The sequence below is a fragment of the Anomaloglossus baeobatrachus genome, chromosome 3, assembly GCF_048569485.1.
Source record: "Anomaloglossus baeobatrachus isolate aAnoBae1 chromosome 3, aAnoBae1.hap1, whole genome shotgun sequence".
Classification (NCBI taxonomy): Eukaryota; Metazoa; Chordata; class Amphibia; order Anura; family Aromobatidae; genus Anomaloglossus; species Anomaloglossus baeobatrachus.
Genome location: NC_134355.1, coordinates 199916717 through 199941494, shown reverse-complemented (window position 1 = coordinate 199941494; position 24778 = coordinate 199916717).

Below are 24778 nucleotides of genomic sequence, written 5' to 3'. Positions count from 1 at the left end.
TTTAAAAGAGCTGTCCACTAAATTTGACAACCCCTATTAATTCCATTTGTTGAAGCATAATCACATACACCCTTTGTAATAAAATGATGCCCCACTTCAATCCATAAAAGGGATGTCAAAACACCTTCTCATTCCCCTTGTTTGCCCCAGAAAAATAAATAAAGCTATACTCCCCACCGGTACGGCCTCGGTTCCAGCGATGTCTAAAGCTGCGTTCCATGAGGCCCCTTGACCAAACAGCGCCCAGTGTCTCTCTCTCCGCCTTCAGACATTTGAGCAGGATGTGAGCGCTATACTGAATTTCTGCCGAAATGTCCAAAGGTGGGCATGAGAAAGCCGGCGCTGATTGCTTTTGGGGCTTGTGTGTCATAACAATTAGAGATGAGCGAACCGGTCCCGGTTCGGCTCGAGGCGGTTCGCCGAACGGGGGGTCTGGCTCGAGTTCGGCTCGTCGAACGTTCGACGAACCGAACTCGAGCCCATAGGAAACAATGGCAGGCAATCACAAACACAGTAAAACACCTAGAAAACACCCTGAAAGGTGTCCAAAAGGTGACAAACAACTCACAACATAACACAAACACATGGGAAAGTGACAAGGACATATACTCATGTGAAAACAAAACAGCTGGACAAGGAAAAAGAGGGAGACACACAGATATATGAGTATATGCAAAGAAACATCGATTCCATTATTGTGCAACTTGAGCCCTGCTCATTTTAGGCTTCCAATCTGGATAAATTGCCTGAGCTCGCCACGTACGCCTTGAGGATCTTGTCGTGTCCTGCAGCCAGCGTTCTCTCGGAACCTGTCTTCAGTGCTGCTGGGGGTCTGCTGGCAGATAAGCACACGTGTCTGTCCACTGACAATGTGGACCTGGCTCTCAGAGGACTTTTCTTCCCCTGGGTCAGCCAGGGGAGGCGAAAGGCACGCGTATTTTTGAGAGTGCTTCATGCAAAGCATCTTTTTCTTTGTCAAAAGGGGGGCTCAACCGATGCCAGTCAAGTGGGGTGTGTGTGGCCCAGTTAGTGGCAACGAGGGAGACTGTGGTTGGAGTCCCCTCGCTGTGTCTCTAAAAGAACCAAGATGAACAAGTCATGGCTCTCAGAGGACTTTTCTTCCCCTGGGTCAGCCAGGGGACGGGAAAGGCACGCGTATTTTTGAGAGTGCTTCATGCAAAGCATCTTTTTCTTTTTCAAAAGGGGGCTCAACCGATGCCAGTCAAGTGGGGTGTGTGTGGCCCAGTTAGTGGCAACGAGGGAGACTGTGGTTGGAGTCCCCTCGCTGTGTCTCTAAAAGAACCAAGATGAACAAGTCATGGCTCTCAGAGGACTTTTCTTCCCCTGGGTCAGCCAGGGGACGGGAAAGGCACGCGTATTTTTGAGAGTGCTTCATGCAAAGCATCTTTTTCTTTGTCAAAAGGGGGGGTCAACCGATGCCAGTCAAGTGGGGTGTGTGTGGCCCAGTTAGTGGCAACGAGGGAGACTGTGGTTGGAGTCCCCTCGCTGTGTCTCTAAAAGAACCAAGATGAACAAGTCATGGCTCTCAGAGGACTTTTCTTCCCCTGGGTCAGCCAGGGGACGGGAAAGGCACGCGTATTTTTGAGAGTGCTTCATGAAAAGCATCTTTTTCTTTGTCAAAAGGGGGGGTCAACCGATGCCAGTCAAGTGGGGTGTGTGTGGCCCAGTTAGTGGCAACGAGGGAGACTGTGGTTGGAGTCCCCTCGCTGTGTCTCTAAAAGAACCAAGATGAACAAGTCATGGCTCTCAGAGGACTTTTCTTCCCCTGGGTCAGCCAGGGGACGGGAAAGGCACGCGTATTTTTGAGAGTGCTTCATGCAAAGCATCTTTTTCTTTTTCAAAAGGGGGCTCAACCGATGCCAGTCAAGTGGGGTGTGTGTGGCCCAGTTAGTGGCAACGAGGGAGACTGTGGTTGGAGTCCCCTCGCTGTGTCTCTAAAAGAACCAAGATGAACAAGTCATGGCTCTCAGAGGACTTTTCTTCCCCTGGGTCAGCCAGGGGACGGGAAAGGCACGCGTATTTTTGAGAGTGCTTCATGAAAAGCATCTTTTTCTTTGTCAAAAGGGGGGGTCAACCGATGCCAGTCAAGTGGGGTGTGTGTGGCCCAGTTAGTGGCAACGAGGGAGACTGTGGTTGGAGTCCCCTCGCTGTGTCTCTAAAAGAACCAAGATGAACAAGTCATGGCTCTCAGAGGACTTTTCTTCCCCTGGGTCAGCCAGGGGACGGGAAAGGCACGCGTATTTTTGAGAGTGCTTCATGCAAAGCATCTTTTTCTTTTTCAAAAGGGGGCTCAACCGATGCCAGTCAAGTGGGGTGTGTGTGGCCCAGTTAGTGGCAACGAGGGAGACTGTGGTTGGAGTCCCCTCGCTGTGTCTCTAAAAGAACCAAGATGAACAAGTCATGGCTCTCAGAGGACTTTTCTTCCCCTGGGTCAGCCAGGGGACGGGAAAGGCACGCGTATTTTTGAGAGTGCTTCATGCAAAGCATCTTTTTCTTTTTCAAAAGGGGGCTCAACCGATGCCAGTCAAGTGGGGTGTGTGTGGCCCAGTTAGTGGCAACGAGGGAGACTGTGGTTGGAGTCCCCTCGCTGTGTTTTACATGCTTTTAGAAGGGCATGAAATGGCTTGGAGGTTGACTTTCATCATATGCAAACTGTTGGCTACCAAAATGCTGCCTTTCCAACAACTGTGGTTATAGGCAATGAGGAACATACTGATGAAGATGAGACGCAGATACCCGATTGGGATGACAACTTAAATATTCGGTCAGGGCAAGAAGAAACTCGGTCTGAGGGGTAGGGGAGTGCAAACACAACAATTGATGATTAAGTTCTAGATCACACCTACTGTCAACCCACAGTCAGACACTCGAGGAGGTCAACAGAGGCGGTGGAGGAGGATGCAACCGACGTCGAAGTAACCTGGCGCCTTCCTGGACACAGTCGGAGCACTGGTAGCACGTCTACAACTGCATCCTCAGCCACCACTCTGCCTCTGAGCATTATTCGGGGTGGATCAACAGGTCGCATGGCCTCTAAGCCTTGCCTAGCCAGGTCCTTTTTTGACATAGAAAAAGATCGCCCAAATTATGTGATCTGTAAAATTTGTCATGGTTCTCTTAGTAGAGGTCAAAACCTCAGCAGTTTGACAACTTCTTCCATGAATCGTCACATGAATAAATATCATATGGCCCGATGGGAAGCTCACCGTGCTGCAATGCGGCCTAGCGGAGCGAACCATCCACCGCCTGCCCCTTCCAGTGCATCCGCGCGCTCGTCATCTTCTAGGACTGTGGGGACAGCTGTCACACCTGTTTTTCCACCCACAACTTCCACCACTGTAACCGCAACAGGCAGTTTGCTTGGTAGGTCGTCAGTTGGTTTGGAAGGGGAAACAAGTGAGTGTGTACAGCTCTCTCAGACATCGATAGCACCAACTTTGGATGAAGGCAACATCATGTCTCCGCCTGCACTTTCCTCACAAAGCTGCATTTTTCCAGGGACACCCGACTCAACACCGTCTACACACAGCAGCCAGATCTCTGTCCCTCAGATGTGGTCAAATAAAAGGCCACTTCCTGCGACCCATGACAAAGCGAAGAGGTTGACTCTATCCCTCTGTAAGCTGTTGACTACAGAAATGCTGCCTTTCCGCCTAGTGGACACACAGGATTTTAGAGACCTTATGTCTGTCGCTGTGCCCCAGTACCAGATGCCTAGTCGCCACTACTTCTCTAAGAAAGGTGTGCCCGCGCTACACCAGCATGTCGCACACAACATCACCGCTTCCTTGAGAAACTCTGTGTGTGAACGGGTGCATTTCACCACCGATACTTGGACCAGTAAGCATGGACAGGGACGTTACATGTCGCTGACTGGCCACTGGGTAACTATGGTGATAGATGGTGAAGGGTCTGCTGCACAAGTCTTGCCGTCCCCACGACTTGTGTGTCAATCCTCTGTCTGTCCAAGTTCCGCCACTGCTTCTGCATCCTCCACCTCATCTGGGTCCTCCACCTCCGCCCCAAGCCTGCCTGGTCAGGCCACCAGCGTTCTCACTGCGCAGAAGGAATCACGCACCCCTCATTACTATGCTGGTAGCAGAGCGCAACGGCATCAGGCGGTCTTTAGCTTGACATGTCTTTGAAATAGGAGTCACACAGCGACTGAGTTGTGGGCAGCTCTGGAGACTGATTTTGATAAATGGTTGTCTCCACTCAACCTGCAGCCTGGTAAGGCCGTGTGCGACAATGCTGCAAACCTGGGTGCGGCCCTTCGCCTGGGCAAGGTGACACACGTGCCTTGTATGGCTCACGTGTTTAACCTTGTTGTCCAGCAATTTTTAACACACTATCCCGGCCTAGATGGCCTTCTGACCAGGGCACGGAAACTGTCTGCAGTGCTCACTTCCGCCGTTCAACCGCCGCACCTGAGCGACTTGCATCGCTCCAGAAGTCTTTCGGCCTGCCGGTTCATCGCCTGAAATGCGATGTGGCGACACGCTGGAATTCAACTCTCCACATGTTACAGCGACTGTGGCAGCACCGGCGAGCCCTGGTGCAATACGTCATGATGTATAGCCTGGGCCAACGAGATGCAGAAGTGGGGCAGATCACCCTGATGGAGTGATCTCAGATCAAGGACCTATGCACCCTTCTGCACAGTTTCGACATGGCGACGAATATGTTTAGCGCTGACAATGCCATTATCAGCATGACGATTACAGTCATTTACATGCTGGAGCACACGCTAAACACTATTCGTAGTCAGGGGGTGGGACAACAGGAAGGGGAGGAACTACAGGAGGATTCATATGCGCAAGACACAACAACATCACCAAGGTCCAGACGTTCATCATCACCAACGCGGCAGGCATGGGACCATGGGGGACAGGGATCAACAAGGGCGCATGGTAGCAGGTGAGATGTTGAGGAAGGTGCAGGAGGACATGAAGATATGGAGGACGAACTGTCCATGGACATGGAAGACTCAGCAGATGAGGGGGACCTTGGTCAAATTTCAGTTGAAAGAGGTTGGGGGGAGATGACAGAGGAAGAAAGAACGGTTAGCACCTCTATGCCACAAACACAGCGTGGACTTGGTGCGCATGGCTGCGCAAGACACATGAGTGCCTTCTTGTTGCACTACCTCCAACATGACCCTCGTATTGTCAAAATTAGAAGTGATGATGACTACTGGCTTGCCACACTATTAGATCCCCGGGACAAGTCCAAATTTTGTGACATAATTCCACCCATAGAAAGGGACGCACGTATGCAGGAGTATCAGCAGAAGCTGTTACTCGATCTTAGCTCGGCTTTTCCACCAAACAACCGTGCAGGTGAAGGGAGTGATTCTCCCAGTTGTAACTTGACAAACATGGGACGGCCTCGTCATCTTCAACAGTCTACCCGTACCAGTAGGACCGTATCTGGTGCTGGTAACAGCAATTTTATGGAATCTTTTCATAATTTTTTTAGACCCTCCTTTGCAAGGCCACCAGAGACAACAAGTCTGACACATAGTCAACGGATGGAGAGGATGATACAGGAGTATCTCCAAATGAACATCGATGCAATGACTTTGCAAATGGAGCCTTGCTCCTTTTGTGCTTCAAATCTAGAAAAATGTCAAGAGCTCTCCAGTTACGCCTCGAAGATTTTGTCGTGTCCAGCTGCCAGCGTTGTCTCTGAACGTGTCTTCAGTGCTGCTGGGTGTGTGCTGACAGATAAGCGCACGCGTCTGTCCAGTGACAATGTGGACAGACTGACGTTCATCAAAATGAACAAGTCATGGATCCAGAAGGAATTTACTACCCCTGTGTCATCCTGGGGAGAGTAAATGCTTGTGGATTTGGAATGTGCTTGATGCAAATCAAAACATCCTGTTTGCAACTAGGGCACAAGTGCTGCCACTGATAAGGTGTCTGTGTGGGGCCCAATTTTTGGAAAAAAAGGGAGACTCCGCTTGGAGTAACCCTTGCTTGCTGTGTTTTTTAAAAATGATACAAGATGAACAGATCTGAAGGCAAGATGAAGCCAACATCATGTCTCCGCCTGCACTTTTCTCACAAACCTGCATTTTTCCAGGGACACCCTACTCAACACCGTCTACAGACAGCAGCCAGATCTCTGTCCCTCAGATGTGGTCAAATAAAAGGCCACTTACTGCGACCCATGACAAAGCTAAGTGGTTGACTCTATCCCTCTGTAAGCTGTTGGCTACCGAAATGCTGCCTTTACGCGTAGTGGACACACAGGATTTTACAGACCTTATGTCTGTCGCTGTGCCCCAGTACCAGATGCCCAATCACCACTGCTTCTCCAAGAAAAGCATGCCCGCGCTACACCGGCATGTCGCACACAACATCACCACTTCCTTGAGAAAATCTGTGTGCGACAGGGTGCATTTCAACACAGATACTTGGACCAGTAAGCATAGACAGGGTCATTACATGTCACTGACTGGGCACTGGCAAACTATGGTGAGAGATGGAGAAGGGTCTGCTGTACAAGTCTTGCCGTCCCCACGAGTTGTTTCAATCCTTGTTCTGTATGTAGAAGTTAATACACTGCTTCTGCCTCTTCAACCTCGTGTGGGTCCTCTACCTTTGCGCAAACCCTGTGTGGTCAGGCCACCCTTCCTTGCAACTGCGCACAAGGACTACCACACACCTCCTTACTATGCTGGCAGCAGAGCTCAATGCCATCAGGCGGTCAAAGTTTTACTTTGAAATGTATGGGAAATGTGAGTCACACCGCTATTACAGAGAATAGTAGTCAGGCAGGGTCAAAACATTAATTGAGGAACAGGAACAGAATGGGACGGCCAGGACTTAATCAGAAAACAAGCAGAGGTGAAATGCGTATCGGCCAACAAGGTACATAAACAGCAAGCAGGAAAAGTAGTCAGGTAACAAGCACACAAAATCATAAAACTGAACTGGGGGTAAAATTAACCAGAGGTTCATAGCTATGTCTGGCAGTGGTCTGCAGACAGGATGGGCATAAAAAAGGGTGTGGTGTCTTCCCATTGGTTGTAGCTGAATGATGGTATTTCATCTGTGAGATACCCACCAGCTACATTCAGCCAGAGATTCTGCATCTGTCAAGGTAATGCAGCCCAGTGGGTGAGCATAACCTGCGTCCACCTGCGCCGCTGGCATCGACTACTCTCCCATCATCAGCACTATTCATGAAAGGAACACGTTGTCACCTGGCGACCGGAGTACAAATTGACGGAGCGGACTCCGTTGGTGACTTAACAGCCGTGTGCGGCAATGATGCAAACCTGGCTGCGGGCCATCCTCAGGGCAATGTGACACACGTGCCTTTTATGGCTCACGTGTTGATCCGAATTCTCCAGCAATTTTTAAAACACCATCACGGCCTACATGGCCTTGTGCAGCGGGCACGCTCGCTATGTGCTCACTTCCATCGTGCGCACACAGCAGCTCAACAACTTTCATCACTCCGGAAGTCTTAGGGTCTGGCAGTTAAACGCCGGAAATGCGATGTTCCGACACGCAGGAATTGGAATCTGCACATGTTGCAGCGTGTGTGGCAGCACCGCAGAGCCCTGCTGAAATACGGTAAGACATATAGCCTGGGATAAGTTGATCCAGAGGTGGTGCAGATCACGCTGCTGGAGTGGTGTCAGATCAAGGACCTATGCACCCTGCTACACAGTTTTGAAATGTCGACGAAGATGTTTAGCACTGGCAATGTCATTCTCAGCGTGACAATTCTGGTCATCTACATGATGGAGCACACTGTAATTATTATTCGGAGTCAGGTGTTGGGACAAGAGGAAGGGGAGGAAGTACAGGAGGAGTCATATGCGGAAGGGATAACAAGATCTACGAGGTCCAGATGGTCAGCGGCACCTATGCGGCAGTCATGGTGAGGGAGAGGGATTAACAAGGGCGCATAGTATCAGCAAAAAGTGTTGATGAAAGTGCAGGAGCCCATGAAGAAATGGAGGACGAACTGGCGATGGGCATGGAAGACTCAGCAGATGAGTGAGAGCTTGCTCACATTTCGGTTGTGCGAGGTTGTGGGTAGAGGGCAGAGGAAGGATGCACGATTCTCACCTCTCTGCCACCAACACACCAAGGACTTGGTCCTCCTGGATGCACAAGACACATGAGCGCCTTCTTGCTGCACTACCTACATGACCCTCGGATTGTATGAATTTGAAGTAATCCTGAATACTGGGTTGCCACACTGTTAGATCCCCGGTACAAGACAAAATTTGGCGAACTAATTCCTGCCATAGAAATAGACGCACGTATACAGGAGTATCTGCAGAATGTGGTACGCAATCTTAGATCTACTTTTCCACTAAACACCAGTGCTGCACAGAGTGAATCTCAACACTTTGTCATGGATAGGAGGAAATGGTCTTTTACTTGTCCACATCGGAGGGACCGAGGGATGGCTGCTGTGCTGAGATGGCGTTGAGTACGGTGTCCCTGCACAGTTGCACTTTTGGTCATATCCCAAAATGAGTTGAAAAAGGACAGATGCTGTTGGAAAGGGGAACAGGTGTGTTGGAAAGGGGAAAAAAATTTTGGTCCGTGGATTTGGTGGTTAAACAACTGTAACATTTGCTGAAGAAACAACATCTGTTACAGTGGGACTGGCAGATTTGGATAAAGTGGTATATAATCTGTGACCGCTATATAACAAAAATTAATAAGAAAAGAAAGAGAAAGGTATATATCACCTTCAGCAGTCAGTGTCCACCGTGCTCCCAGTTGGAAAAGGAGAGGTTGGCAACTTGAAGGTTTGGTGGAGGATACAGAGCTGTGTGGCTATGAAACTAATAGTAGCCTGAACCGAGTTAGACGCCATTCGGATCTGGAGACTGTGAGCCCTGTTAGCGTCACAGGGTCCACATGCCCACCCAGCCCAGGAACTCCCTGTTAACAACACAGGGGCCATTGAGTACGCTGACCGTGTGCGTAGGGGCCACACCTGTGGACAGCAGGCGCATCAGCAGCAGCAGGCCTGTTAATGCCACTGGGCTGCACAAGCAGGACTGTTAGGACAGGAGCTGGTCTTAACCGTTCTGCGTTACCAACTGTGGTGGTGGCCTGCATCCACCACCCTATCCCTGCCTACCTCTGGCCTAAAGCCGCAATGGGTTCAACACATGGAGGTGTGCTCTTTCGGAGCATAATAGAAGACTGCGCACCTCCTTGTTGGCTCCAGCCCCTTTTATAACCTGGGTCCGCCCCAAACCAGGGTGAACCACAATGCACCTCCTGGAGACAAAAGCAGAGTGACACGTCATGAGTGGCATAACTAGCGTCCTATTTGGAAACGCAACTTCAATGATGACCTCATGGCTGCCATGACCCAAACACCTCACCAGTCATCGTCTGACCATCAATAATGCGGTGACAAGTCATAGGTGTGGGCCTCTGCAAGCCATTTGGGAGGACACCTGATGCCCTGTGGTCTATATGGGACCCCCACATCAGGGCCAGGGCCAAAGAGTTCATTACCGGACCTAGTCTCTGATGCAGGAAGTGCCTGAGCATGCTCAGTAGCATGAAATACAGTCTCTGAAAAAAGACTATCAGCTTTAGCATGGTGTCTAGGCACAAAACAGGACTTAGACCCGGCACAGAATGCAAGCACCTGTGCAAAGAGGCTTTTCACACTTAGTGTGGGAGCATGCGCTGTATCCCGAAATGAAGACTTAGCGTCAGGAATGGCACAGTCAGGCTGAGCATACTCACTAGGCGAAACACTGTAATTATGCTGCAGCTGGGGTACATCGGCACACGCATGCGCACTAGCTGCCTCTCCACACTTAGACGTGGAGGGGAAATTTGTCTTGGAGATGCTGTCTATGAACAGAAGGAAAAGCTAAAGGAAGCCTGACTTTCTATCCCTCCGAATTATGAAATGCAGCAATGAATTCCATGAGTTTGCTATAACATTAGCGTAGCTAAATGTGCATGAGGGTGTGATGTAGAGGTGCTAGAAATAGCTTGTCACCAGTGGGGCACTAATGGAATACAACAGCCAGTTCTATGATGCCACAAAATGGCAGTATTTTGTGCTATCATTATAGCTTATTAAAAACAGAGCACGAGGTTGTCATGCAGAGGTGCTGCACATAGATTTGCAGTAGTGTGAATAGACAAAAGTACAATAGCCACGTTTAGGATACAACTAGGTACAGTGAGTGTTTGCTAGTATAATGGCTGAGTTTAAAAAAGTTTGAGTGTGCAATGCAGGCAGATGTCCTGCAAATATCGTTCCAATACTGTGAATTGACAAAAGTACAATAGCCACGTTTAGGATACAACTAGGTACAGTGAGTGTTTGCTAGTATAATGGCTGAGTTTAAAAAAGTTTGAGTGTGCAATGCAGGCAGACGTGCTGCAAATAACGTTCCAATACTGTGAATAGACAAAAGTACAATAGCCACGTTTAGGATACAACTAGGTACACTGAGTGTTTGCTACTATAAATGGCTGAGTTTAAAAAAGTTTGAGTGTGCAATGCAGGCAGACGTGCTGCAAATAACGTTCCAATACTGTGAATTGACAAAAGTACAATAGCCACGTTTAGGATACAACTAGGTACACTGAGTGTTTGCTACTATAAATGGCTGAGTTTAAAAAAGTTTGAGTGTGCAATGCAGGCAGACGTGCTGCAAATAACGTTCCAATACTGTGAATTGACAAAAGTACAATAGCCACGTTTAGGATACAACTAGGTACAGTGAGTGTTTGCTAGTATAATGGCTGAGTTTAAAAAAGTTTGAGTGTGCAATGCAGGCAGACGTGCTGCAAATAACGTTCCAATACTGTGAATTGACAAAAGTACAATAGCCACGTTTAGGATACAACTAGGTACAGTGAGTGTTTGCTAGTATAATGGCTGAGTTTAAAAAAGTTAGAGTGTGCAATGCAGGCAGACGTGCTGCAAATATCGTTCCAATACTGTGAATAGACAAAAGTAAAATAGCCACGTTTAGGATACAACTAGGTACACTGAGTGTTTGCTAGTATAATGGCTGAGTTTAAAAAAGTTAGAGTGTGCAATGCAGGCAGACGTGCTGCAAATAACGTTCCAATACTGTGAATAGACAAAAGTACAATAGCCACGTTTAGGATACAACTAGGTACACTGAGTGTTTGCTAGTATAATGGCTGAGTTTAAAAAAGTTTGAGTGTGCAATGCAGGCAGACGTGCTGCAAATAACGTTCCAATACTGTGAATTGACAAAAGTACAATAGCCACGTTTAGGATACAACTAGGTACACTGAGTGTTTGCTACTATAAATGGCTGAGTTTAAAAAAGTTTGAGTGTGCAATGCAGGCAGACGTGCTGCAAATAACGTTCCAATACTGTGAATTGACAAAAGTACAATAGCCACGTTTAGGATACAACTAGGTACACTGAGTGTTTGCTAGTATAATGGCTGAGTTTAAAAAAGTTAGAGTGTGCAATGCAGGCAGACGTGCTGCAAATATCGTTCCAATACTGTGAATAGACAAAAGTACAATAGCCACGTTTAGGATACAACTAGGTACACTGAGTGTTTGCTAGTATAATGGCTTAGTAACAATGAGTTGTAGTGTGCAATGCAGGCAGACGTGCTCTGCAAATGTCTTTGCACTAGTGGGACTATAGCAAAGTCCAATAGCCACGTTTAGGATGCCACTAGGTACACTGAGTGTTTGCTAGTAAAATTGCTTAGTTTAAAAAAGTTGGAGTGTGCAATGCAGGCAGATGTGCTCTGCTAATATCTTTGCACTAGTGGGACTATAGCAAAGTCCAATAGCCACGTATAGGATGCCACTAGGTACACTGAGTGTTTGCTAGTATAATGGCTTAGTTAAAATGAGTTTGAGTGTGCAATGCAGGCAGACGCGCTATGCAAATGTCTTTGCACTAGTGGGACTATAGCAAAGTCCAATAGCCACGTATAGGATGCCACTAGGTACACTGAGTGTTTGCTAGTATAATGGCTTGGTTTTAATGAGTTGGAGTGTGCAATGCAGGCAGACGCGCTCTGCAAATGTCTTTGCACTAGTGGGACTATAGCAAAGTCCAATAGCCACGTATAGGATGCCACTAGGTACACTGAGTGTTTGCTAGTATAATGGCTTGGTTAGAATGAGTTGTAGTGTGCAATGCAGGCAGATGTGCTCTGCTAATGTCTTTGCACTAGTGGGACTATAGCAAAGTCCAATAGCCACGTATAGGATGCCACTAGGTACACTGAGTGTTTGCTAGTATAATGGCTGAGTTTAAAAAAGTTAGAGTGTGCAATGCAGGCAGACGTGCTGCAAATATCGTTCCAATACTGTGAATAGACAAAAGTACAATAGCCACGTTTAGGATACAACTAGGTACACTGAGTGTTTGCTACTATAAATGGCTGAGTTTAAAAAAGTTTGAGTGTGCAATGCAGGCAGACGTGCTGCAAATAACGTTCCAATACTGTGAATTGACAAAAGTACAATAGCCACGTTTAGGATACAACTAGGTACACTGAGTGTTTGCTACTATAAATGGCTGAGTTTAAAAAAGTTAGAGTGTGCAATGCAGGCAGACGTGCTGCAAATATCGTTCCAATACTGTGAATAGACAAAAGTACAATAGCCACGTTTAGGATACAACTAGGTACACTGAGTGTTTGCTAGTATAATGGCTTAGTAACAATGAGTTGTAGTGTGCAATGCAGGCAGACGTGCTCTGCAAATGTCTTTGCACTAGTGGGACTATAGCAAAGTCCAATAGCCACGTTTAGGATGCCACTAGGTACACTGAGTGTTTGCTAGTAAAATTGCTTAGTTTAAAAAAGTTGGAGTGTGCAATGCAGGCAGATGTGCTCTGCTAATATCTTTGCACTAGTGGGACTATAGCAAAGTCCAATAGCCACGTATAGGATGCCACTAGGTACACTGAGTGTTTGCTAGTATAATGGCTTAGTTAAAATGAGTTTGAGTGTGCAATGCAGGCAGACGCGCTATGCAAATGTCTTTGCACTAGTGGGACTATAGCAAAGTCCAATAGCCACGTATAGGATGCCACTAGGTACACTGAGTGTTTGCTAGTATAATGGCTTGGTTTTAATGAGTTGGAGTGTGCAATGCAGGCAGACGCGCTCTGCAAATGTCTTTGCACTAGTGGGACTATAGCAAAGTCCAATAGCCACGTATAGGATGCCACTAGGTACACTGAGTGTTTGCTAGTATAATGGCTTGGTTAGAATGAGTTGTAGTGTGCAATGCAGGCAGATGTGCTCTGCTAATGTCTTTGCACTAGTGGGACTATAGCAAAGTCCAATAGCCACGTATAGGATGCCACTAGGTACACTGAGTGTTTGCTAGTATAATGGCTTAGTTAAAATGAGTTTGAGTGTGCAATGCAGGCAGACGCGCTATGCAAATGTCTTTGCACTAGTGGGACTATAGCAAAGTCCAATAGCCACGTATAGGATGCCACTAGGTACACTGAGTGTTTGCTAGTATAATGGCTTGGTTAGAATGAGTTGTAGTGTGCAATGCAGGCAGATGTGCTCTGCTAATGTCTTTGCACTAGTGGGACTATAGCAAAGTCCAATAGCCACGTATAGGATGCCACTAGGTACACTGAGTGTTTGCTAGTATAATGGCTTAGTTAAAATGAGTTTGAGTGTGCAATGCCGGCAGACGCGCTATGCAAATGTCTTTGCACTAGTGGGACTATAGCAAAGTCCAATAGCCACGTATAGGATGCCACTAGGTACACTGAGTGTTTGCTAGTATAATGGCTTGGTTTTAATGAGTTGGAGTGTGCAATGCAGGCAGACGCGCTCTGCAAATGTCTTTGCACTAGTGGGACTATAGCAAAGTCCAATAGCCACGTATAGGATGCCACTAGGTACACTGAGTGTTTGCTAGTATAATGGCTTGGTTAGAATGAGTTGTAGTGTGCAATGCAGGCAGACGCGCTCTGCAAATGTCTTTGCACTAGTGGGACTATAGCAAAGTCCAATAGCCACGTATAGGATGCCACTAGGTACACTGAGTGTTTGCTAGTATAATGGCTTGGTTAGAATGAGTTGTAGTGTGCAATGCAGGCAGACGCGCTCTGCAAATGTCTTTGCACTAGTGGGACTATAGCAAAGTCCAATAGCCACGTATAGGATGCCACTAGGTACACTGAGTGTTTGCTAGTATAATGGCTTAGTTATCAGTTGGAGTGTGCAGAGGACAAGAGGGTACAGTGGCAGGATTGTGGTGCTCTGGGTAGAGGAATGGAAGCCTGCCTTTCTATTCCCTCCTAATGGTGAAATGCAGGTAGGAAATCCCTGACCTGGGCTACACAGACGCTGTTGCTGTTTGCAGGACCTGTCACCTATGGCTCTCTGACCCTGCCGGTTGGAGCCCTTAAAAGGACTGCTATAAAGTGCTCTCCCTAAGCTGTCTAACGCTGTGTATGCAGCGCATACAGCTGTATCGGCTATAGGACTCAGGAAGACGGAGCTGCGACAGTGATGTCTGACACCAAAGACGCAGAGGGCAGATAATGGCGTCCGTGAAGAAAATGTCCGGTTTTATAATGCAGGGACATGTGACATGCAGATCCTATCACACATGCCGTTGCTTCTCTGGCTCAAAGTCCACTTAGCTGTGTGTGTGTCTGGGATTGGCTGACATGCTGGCCCGCCCCACAAGACGCGCGCGCTTAGGGAAGGAAGACAAGAAAAAAAAAAAAAAAAAATGGCGATCGCCATTATAGAAACAGCAGTGATCTGAAGGCGCTGTTCACGCACACTATACACTGAAATGTGATAATAGTTTGATTCACAGAGTGACTTACACTATTACAGCAGAAACCAAGCTATGATTTAGCTGTTTTTTGGCTGCTAGAACCGTTCTCGAACGTTTCTAGAACTACCGAGCTTTTGCAAAAAGCTCGAGTTCTAGTTCGATCTAGAACATGCCCCAAAATCACTCGAGCCGCGAACTGGAGAACCACGAACCACGAACCGCGCTCAACTCTAATAACAATGTCACAGATGTCCCTGGAACGCAGTTTTAGACATCGCTGGAACCGAGGCTGCACTGGAGGGGTGTATAGCTTTCTTTATTTTTCTGTAGCAAACAAGGGGAATGAGAAGGGTTTGTCCAAGTAGTGGACTTTCCTTTTATGGACTGGAGTGTGGCATCATTTTATTACAAGGGGTGTATGTGGTTATTCTTCAAGGAAGTGCCATTTTACAGTAATGGTGCATATTAATATACTACTATGTAAGGACACACACACATACACACACACACACACACACACACAAAACACCCCTTGCATGAAAATGATACCCACTCCAGGAACACAATCACATATCCTTGATGGTAACAAAAGCACATACCATATTTTTTGTTTTATAAGATGTGCCGGATTATAAGACGGACCCCAAATTTAGAGAAAAAAAAGGTAAAAAAATGGGGTCTGTCTTATACTCCATTGTTGTCTTACTGGAAAGGGAGCAGAGTCACAAGAGGCAGGCACGGCGGTGGGAACGATGTGGCGGTGCTGGCAGCGGAAGCTGTGCTGGCAGCGGAAGCTGTGCTGGCTGTGTGGAGCAGGCTGGTGCGGCGGGTGTCCCAGATGCTCTGTCAGCGGTGCGGGCTTCAAAGAAATAGCCTCCGGAGCAGATTGAGCTCTCAGTTCAATGACAAGATCTTGAGCTAAGGGCTCCATCTGCACACGCGCTGCCCCGGACACCATCATTTGAACCCAGAGCATCTGGGACATCAGCCACACTGCCCTGCTCCACACAGCCACCGCTACCCGCAAAGACAGATATCCAGCCGGCCGGCCGCCTGCAGAGAGAGGCAGCCGGTCGCCCGCAGAGAGGGGCAGCCGGTCGCCCGCAGAGAGGGGCAGCCGGTCGCCCGCAGAGAGAAGCAGCCGGTCGCCCACGCAGAGAGGCAGCCGGTCGCCCGCGTAGAGAGGCAGCCGGTCGCCCACGCAGAGAGGCAGCCGGTCGCCCGCGCAGAGAGGCAGCCGGTCGCCCGCGCAGAGAGGCAGCCGGTCACCCGCGCAGAGAGGCAGCCGGTCGCCCGCGCAGACAGACAGCCGGTCGCCCACGCAGAGAGGCAGCCGGCTGGCCTCCCGCCCGCACAGAGAGGCAGGCGGCCGACCTCCCGCATGCACAGAGAGGCAGGCAGCCGGCCGGCCGCCTGCAGAGAGAGGCAGCCGGTCGCCCGCAGAGAGGGGCAGCCGGTCGCCCGCAGAGAGGGGCAGCCGGTCGCCCGCAGAGAGAAGCAGCCGGTCGCCCACGCAGAGAGGCAGCCGGTCACCCGCGAAGAGAGGCAGCCGGTCGCCCGCACAGAGAGGCAGCCGGTCGCCCGCGCAGAGAGGCAGCCGGTCGCCCGCGCAGAGAGGCAGCCGGTCACCCGCGAAGAGAGGCAGCCGGTCGCCCGCGCAGACAGACAGCCGGTCGCCCACGCAGAGAGGCAGCCGGTCGCCCACGCAGAGAGGCAGCCGGCTGGCCTCCCGCCCGCACAGAGAGGCAGCCGGCCGGCCTCCCGTCCGCACAGAGAGGCAGGCGGCCGGCCTCCCACCCGCACAGAGAGGCAGGCGGCCGGCCGGCCTCCCACCCGCAGAGAGAGGCAGCCGGTCGCCTGCAGAGAGGGTCAGCCGGTCGCCCGCAGAGAGGGGCAGCTGGTCGCCCGCAGAGAGAGGCAGCCGGCCGGCCTCCCACCCGCACAAAGAGGCAGGTGGCCGGCCTCCCGCCCGCACAAAGAGGCAGGCGGCCCGCCACCCGCCCGCACAGAAAGGCAGGCGGCCGGCCTCCCGCCCGCACAGAGAGGCAGGCGGTCGGCCTCCCGTCCGTACAGAGAGGCAGGCAGCCGGCCTCCTGCCCGCACAGAGAGGCAGGCGGCTGGCCTCCCACCCGCACAGAGAGGCAGGCGGCCGGCCTCCCACCTGCAGAGAGAGGCAGGTGGCCGTTCGGCCTCCCGCCCGCACAGAGAGGCAGGCGGCCGCCCGCCCGCACAGACAAGCAGCTGGCGCCCGCACAGAGAGGCAGGCGGCCTCCCGCCCGCACAGATAAGCGGCCGACGCCCGCACAGAAAAGCAGGCGGCTGCCCACCCGCACAGACAAGCGGCAGGCGCCCGCACAAATTAACTTCTTACCTCTCTGCGGTGCCCCACCTGAAGCATGGCCATCGGACATGCCTAAAGCCGGCCATGTTCATATGCATGGACTAGACATTTTCCTCTGTCCATAATGTTGTTTGTTAAAAAACTGAGGATAAAAAGTGCAAAATAGTGTCTTATCAGATATTACAGTGAAGTGTGCATGAAATAACACTCTTCTATTGGGGTTGTGAAAGTCACAACCCCTGTTAAAGCATAGATAATGGCGGCTGCCGCAGCCCCATGTGAGTTAAACTTCAGTGCTCGAGAGGGAGAATGGGGTTAATGCCATGCTGCTGCCAAATGAATAACCTGTTGATGTTAATATATTAAAATATTCTTCTTTCTTTATTCTTCTAGACAAAGAAAGATTTTTTTCCTATGTTTTGAAGAAGGGGACTTTGATCCCTGAAACGCGTAGACCTATGAAACAAAAGAAGAATATTTTAATATATCAACAATTTATAAATTTGGCAGCAGTGTGGCATTAACCCAATTCTCCCTCTCCAGCACTGAAGCTGTCATGGTTTCGCCTCCCCGTCCACATGGCTAGTGGCAAAGCCTTCTCTTGGACCTCACTTCCGGAGCTTGGATGCCTTAAATACTGTCATCTCCGGTGAACCAGCACCAGCTATAAGCTTAGCGCTGCTTTGCCTGTGTTTGCTGGTCCCTGTAAGTGTGATCCTGATCTGTCCCCTCTCTGTGCCCTCGTTCTCTGTCTGTGTTCCGTCCCTTAGTCGTTCATCCATTAATCTGTCCCACCGCCTTCCTTCTCACTATAGCCCCGGTTGTTCCCCCCTTTCCTACCTCCACACTCAGTTGCTTCTTCTGGTACTGACCTTGGCCTGACCTCGACCCCACCTCTGCTCGTTCCTCCGGTCTTCCTTCTCCCCGTACTGTTTATGACCTGGCCCGCACGCCCCGCGGCTTCTGCTTTCCACATGATGCTGCGAGGCATTGCACCAGCACACACAGTGTGTCCACCTCCTTGCTTATTCAGCTCCATGTAGTGTCTTTCCCTGCAGGGCTCCAGCTCCCCCTGGTGGCAGCCTGACAGTATAGCCGGCCCCAACAGGATTTTTATCTTCCCATAGGAAATAATCGCCAGTTTTCCTTGGTAGTGGGATCCATCTATGCAGATTAAGGGAGACTATAATGGATCCACTCAGTTCTTTGTGCGAGCAAGTAGCTAACCTTATGCAGCTGGTACAGGATTTGGCTGCAGGGCATCACACCCTAGTAGCACAATATGCTGCAGAGTGAGGTCTCCGATTCTGCGAGGGCCACCTCAGTGGCATCCACCTCACAAACTGTAGGACATCATAATCCCACTGATATCCAACTCAACACCCTCGAACCCACGGTGATGCTCCCCGATAAATTCTCTGGGGAGAAAAACCTATTCCGGAAGTTTAGGGAGAGTTGCAGGCTTCTTTTCACTCTCCGGCCTCAGTCCTCGGGAAATGAGCGGGTCCCAGGCTTGGGCGTTCTCCCAACCCCCTTCGGGCCTGGAACGGCATTCAGTTGACCTCTTCTATGACTCTCTCAGGGTGATATATGACGAACCAGGCCGAGTATAGGTAGCTGAGGACAGGATCATGTGTCTCACTTAGGGGAACCACACGGCTGAGCAATATTGCTCTGAGTTTCGGCAGTGGTCTACTGAGGTACGGTGGAATGATTCTGCACTCAGGTGCCAGCTCCGGAGAGGACTTTCGGACTCACTGATAGACATCTTGGCTCTGCACTCTCCTCTCAGCACCTTGGATGAGGCGATGACGGAGGCAGTTGGCATGGACCGTAGATTATGGAAAAGAAGGGGCACCATACGTGAGATTCCTCCCCCTCTACCTAGGGCACCTTCTTTGCCAGCTACGGAACACATGGAAGTTGGAGCCGTCAGTCCAGATAAGAAGGAGAGGAGAAGACGCCGGGATCTCAAGCTGTGCTTCTATTGTGGACACCATGGACACTGGAGGAAAGACTTCCCGGCTTGCCCCTCCGCTAAATAGTCGTCGGGAAACTTCTAAGTCTTGGTAACGGTCGAGGAGGTTGCCCAGACTATTACTTTCCTCTCCTCCAATAAAATTCTTCTAAATGTTGACCTCCGGGTCAAGGAGTAGGTCTGGTCTGCTACTGCCTTTGTTGACTGTGGGTCCGCTGTGAATTTCATTGACTCTGGGTTGGTCCAAAGACTAAAGTTAGGGACAGTGAGGTTAGATGGACCCATTCAACTCCTGGCAATTGATAAAACACCGCTGTCTGAAAACATCATTCGGTTTGCTACAGAAAAGTTTACTCTGGTGATCGGGTCTCTGCATTCTGAAACTAATTCTTGTTTTGTAATTGCCAATCTCCCTGCTGGATTAGTGTTGGGGTATCCATCGTTAGTGTTGCATAAACCCGTTACTGATTGGGAATGTCGTACCATAGTGAAATGGAGTCCTGCCTGTCATGTGTTTACAATCTGTACCTATGTTCTCTGTGAGTCCTGAGGGTCTTCCGGAATACCTGATGGACTACGGAGACATATTCTCGGAAATACAAGAGGTTTTGCCGCCTCATTGCCCATATGACTGTGCCATCGATTTGCTTCCCAATACCAAATTGCCCAAGGCCCGTTTATATCACCTCTCGGGTCCAGAAAGGGCTGCTATGAAATCGTACATATCCAACAGTATACGTAAAGGGCATATCTGACCTTCTTCTTCCCCTGTGGCCGCTGGGTTCTTTTTTGAAAAGAAGAAGGATGAAGGAGTACGGCCATGTCTCGATTTCCGAGAATAGAACAAAATTACTGTGAAAAATACGTAGCCGCTTCCACTCATCCCTGATCTCTATAACCAACTCTCTGAAACCCAGTGGTTTACCAAACTAGATCTCAGGGGGGCCTATAATCTTATTCGTATCAGAGAAGGAAATGAGTGGAAAATGACCGTCAAAGGGGTTATTCGAGAAATTGGTGATGCCTTTTGGTCTGACAAATGCTCCTGCGGTGTTTCAAAATGTCATCAATGATATCTTCTCTGATTTTCTTGGTCGTTTCATGGTCATCTATCACAATGACATTTTGATTTATTCTGTCGATAGGGAGATAGGGATATAGGGGAGATAGGGATAAACTTGGTTTACCACTGGACTTGTGTGTGATTCTTTGAACTGTGAGTACACCACTGATCCCCGGTCCAGCCTGGCACGCCACCTCCAGCAGCCATTACTCCCGTGTACCTGGGCCCCGGGACAACACCTCCCCTACCCGTGGAGGGGATTACACCTTGCTGCCTCGCTCCATTGGCCCCGGGCGCCCCATCACCAGGCAGCGGTGGTGGTATTAATACCTTTCCCGCAACTCACGGGTGGCGTCACTGACACATCAATCCCCTGTAAATACTCCCTTCCTACGGTTGTGAGGACGGACGGCCATGCGAGCCCAGGTCCGGTCACCACTCAAGCTGCAGTAACGAACCCGGATCCGAGCAGCCCCTGAATCGGCAGTGGCCCCCACCCACAACAATGAGACAGACAGGGATTGAGACAGACAGGGAATGAGACAGACAAGAAATAAGGGAGACAGGAAATGAGGGAGACAGGGGATGAGGGAGACAGGGAATGAGGGAGACAGGGAATGAGGGAGACAGGGATACAGGGAATGAGAGAGAGATAGGGAATGAGATAGAGACAGGGAATGAGATAGACAGGGAATGAGACAGATAGGGAATGAGACAGATAGGGAATGAGACAGACAGGAAGACAGTGAATGAGAGAAATAGGGAATGAGAGAGAGACAGGGAATTTGACAGACAGGGAATGAGACAGACAGGGAGACAGGGAATGAGAGAGAGAGTGAGAGAGACAGGGAATGAGACAGACAGGGAATGAGAGGGACAGGGAGACGGAACGAGAGAGAGAAAGACAGGGAATGAGAGAGAGAGTGAGAGAGATGGAATGAAAGAGAGAGTGAGAGACAGACAGAGAATGAGACAGACAGTGAATGAGACAAATAGGGAATGAGGCAGACAGGGAGACAGGGAATGAGAGAGAGAGACAGGGAATGAGAGAGAGACAGGGAATGAGAGAGAGACAGGGAATGAGAGAATGACAGGGAATGAGAGAGAGACAGGGAATGAGAGACAAAGAAAGATTTTTTTCCTATGTTTTGAAGAAGGGGACTTTGATCCCTGAAACGCGTAGACCTATGAAACAAAAGAAGAATATTTTAATATATCAACAATTTATAAATTTGGCAGCAGTGTGGCATTAACCCAATTCTCCCTCTCCAGCACTGAAGCTGTCATGGTTTCGCCTCCCCGTCCACATGGCTAGTGGCAAAGCCTTCTCTTGGACCTCACTTCCGGAGCTTGGATGCTTTAAATACTGTCATCTCCGGTGAACCAGCACCAGCTATAAGCTTAGCGCTGCTTTGCCTGTGTTTGCTGGTCCCTGTAAGTGTGATCCTGATCTGTCCCCTCTCTGTGCCCTTGTTCTCTGTCTGTGTTCCGTCCCCTAGTCGTTCATCCATTAATCTGTCCCACCGCCTTCCTTCTCACTATAGCCCCGGTTGTTCCCCCCTTTCCTACCTCCACACTCAGTTGCTTCTTCTGGTACTGACCTTGGCCTGACCTCGACCCCACCTCTGCTCGTTCCTCCGGTCTTCCTTCTCCCCGTACTGTTTATGACCCGGCCCGCACGCCCCGCGGCTTCTGCTTTCCACATGATGCTGCGAGGCATTGCACCAGCACACACAGTGTGTCCACCTCCTTGCTTATTCAGCTCCATGTAGTGTCTTTCCCTGCAGGGCTCCAGCTCCCCCTGGTGGCAGCCTGACAGTATAGCCGGCCCCAACAGGATTTTTATCTTCCCATAGGAAATAATCGCCAGTTTTCCTTGGTAGTGGGATCCATCTATGCAGATTAAGGGAGACTATAATGGATCCACTCAGTTCTTTGTGCGAGCAAGTAGCTAACCTTATGCAGCTGGTACAGGATTTGGCTGCAGGGCATCACACCCTAGTAGCACAATATGCTGCAGAGTGAGGTCTCCGATTCTGCGAGGGCCACCTCAGTGGCATCCACCTCACAAACTGTAGGACATCATAATCCCACTGATATCCAACTCAACACCCTCGAACCCACGGTGATGCTCCCCGATAAATTCTCTGGGGAGAAAAACCTATTCCGGAAGTTTAGGGAGAGTTGCAGGCTTCTTTTCACTCTCCGGCCTCAGTCCTCGGGAAATGAGCGGGTCCCAGGCTTGGGCGTTCTCCCAACCCCCTTCGGGCCTGGAACGGCATTCAGTTGACCTCTTCTATGACTCTCTCAGGGTGATATACGACGAACCAGGCCGAGTATAGGTAGCTGAGGACAGGATCATGTGTCTCACTTAGGGGAACCACACGGCTGAGCAATATTGCTCTGAGTTTCGGCAGTGGTCTACTGAGGTACGGTGGAATGATTCTGCACTCAGGTGCCAGCTCAGGAGAGGACTTTCGGACTCACTGATAGACATCTTGGCTCTGCACTCTCCTCTCAGCACCTTGGATGAGGCGATGACGGAGGCAGTTGCCATGGATAATAGATTATGAAAAAGAAGGGGCACCATACGTGAGATTCCTCCCCCTCTACCTAGGGCACCTTCTTTGCCAGCTACGGAACACATGGAAGTTGGAGCCGTCAGTCCAGATAAGAAGGAGAGGAGAAGACGCCGGGATCTTTAAGCTGTGCTTATATTGTGGACACCATGGACACTGGAGGAAAGACTTCCCGGCTTGCCCCTCCGCTAAATAGTCGTCGGGAAACTTCTAAGTCTTGGTAACGGTCGAGGAGGTTGCCCAGACTATTACTTTCCTCTCCTCCAATAAAATTCTTCTAAATGTTGACCTCCGGGTCAAGGAGTAGGTCTGGTCTGCTACTGCCTTTGTTGACTGTGGGTCCGCTGTGAATTTCATTGACTCTGGGTTGGTCCAAAGACTAAAGTTAGGGACAGTGAGGTTAGATGGACCCATTCAACTCCTGGCAATTGATAAAACACCGCTGTCTGAAAACATCATTCGGTTTGCTACAGAAAAGTTTACTCTGGTGATCGGGTCTCTGCATTCTGAAACTAATTCTTGTTTTGTAATTGCCAATCTCCCTGCTGGATTAGTGTTGGGGTATCCATGGTTAGTGTTGCATAAACCCGTTACTGATTGGGAATGTCGTACCATAGTGAAATGGAGTCCTGCCTGTCATGTGTTTACAATCTGTACCTATGTTCTCTGTGAGTCCTGAGGGTCTTCCGGAATACCTGATGGACTACGGAGACATATTCTCGGAAATACAAGAGGTTTTGTCGCCTCATTGCCCATATGACTGTGCCATCGATTTGCTTCCCAATACCAAATTGCCCAAGGCCCGTTTATATCACCTCTCGGGTCCAGAAAGGGCTGCTATGAAATCGTACATATCCAACAGTATACGTAAAGGGCATATCTGACCTTCTTCTTCCCCTGTGGCCGCTGGGTTCTTTTTTGAAAAGAAGAAGGATGAAGGAGTATGGCCATGTCTCGATTTCCGAGAATAGAACAAAATTACTGTGAAAAATACGTAGCCGCTTCCACTCATCCCTGATCTCTATAACCAACTCTCTGAAACCCAGTGGTTTACCAAACTAGATTTCAGGGGGGCCTATAATCTTATTCGTATCAGAGAAGGAAATGAGTGGAAAATGACCGTCAAAGGGGTTATTCGAGAAATTGGTGATGCCTTTTGGTCTGACAAATGCTCCTGCGGTGTTTCAAAATGTCATCAATGATATCTTCTCTGATTTTCTTGGTCGTTTCATGGTCATCTATCACAATGACATTTTGATTTATTCTGTCGATAGGGAGACGCATATTATGCATATCTGCTCTGTATTACAGAGATTATGTGATAACCACCTGTTTGCCAAGCTCGAAAAATGTGTTTTCTCCATTCAGGAAATAGCCTTTCTTGGGTTACTCCTTTCTCGTGATGAGTTTAAGATGGACCCGGGAAAGGTGCAGGCGATTGTTGATTGGGTGCAACCCAGGGATATCAAGGCGTTACAACACTTTTTGGGTTTCGCCAATTATTATCGGAGGTTCATTAAGGGGTTTTCTCAAATTGCCAAGCTTTTGACCAACCTTACTCGGAAAGGGGCGGATCTGCAGAACTGGTCGCAAACAGCTGTCCAGGACTTCCTTGAGTTAAAAGGACCGGTTCATGTCTGCCCCGTTCCTGGTACAGCCCGACCTTGAGGCGCCATTTATTGTAGAGGTGGATGCCTCAGAGGTTGGGGTTGGTGCTGTTCTCTCTAACGTTCCTGCGACTCTGACTAATCTGCGACCCTGGGCGTTCTTTTCTAAGAAATTCACTCCAGCTGAGAGGAATTATGATGTGGGTAACCACGAATTATTGGTGGTGAAGTTGGCATTTGAAGAATGGAGGCATTTTTTTTAGGGTACTGTTCACGTTAGTACAGTCATCACTGATCATAAAAATCTCGTGTATATCGAGTCGGCCAAGAGATTGACACCTCAACAAGCGAGGCGGGCCTTTTTTTTCTAGATTCCATTTTTCTATTACTTTTCGGCCAGGG